Source organism: Echinops telfairi, unplaced genomic scaffold (assembly GCF_000313985.2).
Source record: "Echinops telfairi isolate 266 unplaced genomic scaffold, ASM31398v2 ScPeMD7_9;HRSCAF=40, whole genome shotgun sequence".
Lineage (NCBI taxonomy): Eukaryota > Metazoa > Chordata > Mammalia > Afrosoricida > Tenrecidae > Echinops > Echinops telfairi.
The window spans coordinates 46661215-46664705 of NW_022103906.1; positions in this window are offsets into that span (position 1 = coordinate 46661215).

Below are 3491 nucleotides of genomic sequence, written 5' to 3' on the forward strand. Positions count from 1 at the left end.
ATGTACATATGTAAATATATTTATATAAGGGTGTGGGGAAACAGATCTATGTGCATATATTTGTAGGTTTAGTATTAAGGAAGCAGATGGACATTTGGCCTCCACTCAAGCACTTACTCACTGCAAGAACACATTCTACTAAATTGTCATTCCAGGATGCACACCTTCCTGGCACGATTGCTGAAGAAAAATGTGAACATAAGCAAAGGTGGTGAAGAAAGCTGATGGTGCCTAGCTACCAAAAGATATAATGTCTGGGGTCTTAAAGGCTTGAAGACAAACAAGTGGCCATTTAGCTGAGAAGCATCAAAGCCCACATGGAAGAAGCACACCAGCCTGTCTGATCACAAGGTGAAGAAGGTACCAATTAGACATCAAAGAACTAAAAATCAAATCAGTGGGTGCCCACCTTCCTGACACGATCACTGAAGACAAACGTGTGCATATGCAAAGGTGGTGAAGAGAGCTGATGGTGCCAAGCTATCAAAAGATATAGCATCTGGGGTCTTAAAGGCTTGAAGATAAACAAGCAGCCAACTAGCTCAGAAGCAACAAAGCCCACATGGAAGAAGCACAACAGTATGTGTGACCACGAGCTGTCAAAGGGACCAGGTATCAAGCATCAAAGAACAAAAAATATCATTGTAAAGGTGGGTGAGTGCAGAGTGGAGACTCAAAGCCCACAGGTAGGCAACTGGACACCCCCTCACTGAAGGGTTGAAGGGAGGAGATGAGCCAATCAGAGTGCAGGGTAGCAACGATGAAACATAACTTTCCTCTAGTTATTAAATGCTTCCTACCCACCACTATCATGATCCCAATTCTACCTTACAAATCTGGCTAGACCAGAGGATGTACACTGGTACAGATAGCAAATGGAAACACAGGGAATCCAGGACAGATGACTCCTTCAAGACCACTGGTGAGAGGGGAGAGGCCTGGGGGGTGAAGGGAATGTGGGGTGGAAAGGGGGAACCTATTACAAGAATCTAGGTATTGCCTCTCCCTGGGGGAGGGACAGCAGAGAAGAGGGGGGGCAGACATCGGACATTTTAACTTATGACAAAACTATAATAAGTTGCGAATTATGAAGGTTCATGAGGGAGGGGGGTGGGGAGGGAGGGGAAAATGAGTAACTGATATTAAGGGCTGAAGTGGAGGGCAAATGTTCTGAGAATGATGAGGGCAGCAAATGTACATATGTGCTTGACACAATGGATGTATGTATGGATTGTGATGAGAATTGTACAAGCTCCCAATAAAATAATGGGAAAAAAAAGAATTAAGGTTGCAGATGGACATTGGGCCTCCACTCAAGTACTCCCTCAACACAAGAACACTTTGTTCTAACAATCCGACATTCTGTGATGGTCACCTTCCCTTCCCAACATGATCGCTGAAGACAAAATGGGTGCATAAGCAAATGTGGTGAAAAAAACTGATAGTGCCCAGCTACCAAAAGATATATCTTAAAGGATTGAAGATAAACAAGCACCATCTAGCTGAGAAGCAACAAAGCCCACATGGATGAAGCACACCAGCCTGTGTGATCATGAGGTGTCGATGGGATCAGGTATCAGGCATCTAAGACCCAGAACAAAATCATACCCAAAGTGAAGGGGGGTGGGGAGGGGCATGGAGTGGAGACTCAATTCCCATCTGTAGACAATTGGCCATTCCCTCACAGAGGGGTCACAGGGAAGAAATGAGCCAGTCAGGGTACAGTATAGCACTGATGAAACACACAACTTTCTTCTAGTTCTTTGGTGCTTTCTTCACCCCACTATCATGACCTCAATTCTACCTTACAAATTGGATTAGACCAGAACATGCATACTACTGCTACAGATAAGAGCCCGCAACACAGGGAATCCAGGATAGATAAACCCCTCAGGGCCAACAGTTTGAGTAGAGATACCATGAGGATTAGGGGAGGGTGGGGGGAGAAAGGGGGAATGGATCACAAGGATCAACCTAGAACCCCCTCCCAGTGGGTAAGGGGTGACAGAGGACAATGTAAGATATGGAAATAATAATCTATAACTTATCAAGAGTTCCTTAGGGTGGGCAGGAGAGGAGTGAGGGAGAAGAAATGGGGAGCTGATATCAGGGGCTCAAGTGGGAAGAGAATGCTTTGAAAATGATGATGGCGGCATATGTGTAAATGTGCTTGACACCCTGGATGAATGTATGGATTTTCATAAGAGATGTAAGAACCCCCAATAAAAGTGAGGGGGTAAAAAGAAGAAGACAACAATGAGTCTCAGAGAGACTACATGCCTACCTAGAGTCCCTAGGACAGTTAAATGGTAGGACTTGAACTAGAACTAAAACTGAATTCAGACCCCACATTCTGTCCAGCACAGTGCAGGCCATTGTCATTGTTTCTGAAGAATGGCCCACGTGCCATCAGACAGACACTCACAAAGTCGTATCTTTTACACCACACCCCAAAGCCAAACCCACGCTGACTCGTGTGACCCTATAGCACAGAACAGAATGGCTCGTTAGGGTTTCTGAGACTGTCAGTCTTGACCATCACAGACTGCCTCATCTGTTCCCCAGGAGCACCTAGTGGGTTTGAGTCCCCAGTCTTTCAGCAGGTCAACTGTTGACACCACTGTCACTACACCAGCTTTGTTTTCTTTGTGTTCTTTTACTGAGCTATAATGAACACATCATACACTTTGATATTTCAGTCATATTAAGAAAGGTTATACAATCAACTTGGAACACATTCTTCCTTCTTGTACTGATTGGAGTGGACTCCTCTTTCATACCCCCAGGTAATTATTAATCCAGTTGCTGTCTTCATAGATCCACCCACCCTGATTTCCCTGTACAGGAAAATGTATAAAACAAAGTAAAAAAACAAACAAAAACCAAACACGACCCAGCAACAATGACCAAATAAAACCAAGAAAAAACTCAATTAAAACAAAAGCAGAGAATATTAAAAAACTAGAATAATTTCAAAATGGGCCAAAGGGAGATTTACTAAAAAGATATTACATTCCAGCCCAATGACAGGTGCCAAAATCCATTTTCCAATGTTCTTTGATATTAAGGCTATTCACATTTTTTGACTATGGTCAGTGGGAAATCACCGGAGACCCAATCCACACTGGAACACCCTGTAAATGGATATGGGACTTCCACTGTCATCCCTAGTGTTCTGCAAACAGGGTGTTTAGAATTGAGGCTCTGGTACTACTCCCTCCTCCATGTATGCATGTTTCTTTAAGTCTAAGTAAAATTTAGGATTAAAATTTTGCTACTTGGCCCCAGAAAGTATGCAGAGTTTTTAAATCCTGTATATATTTGCCAGTGATTTTAAAGGAATTCCACCACAGTTATCTAAGGGGAAAAAACAAACAAACAAGCCTGGGCCATAACTTAAGCACTCTTCTGAAAAGCCAGCAGTTCGAAACCACCAGCCACCTCGGGGGAGAAAGGTGCAGCATTTTGCTTCTGTGAAGATGGTAGCCTTG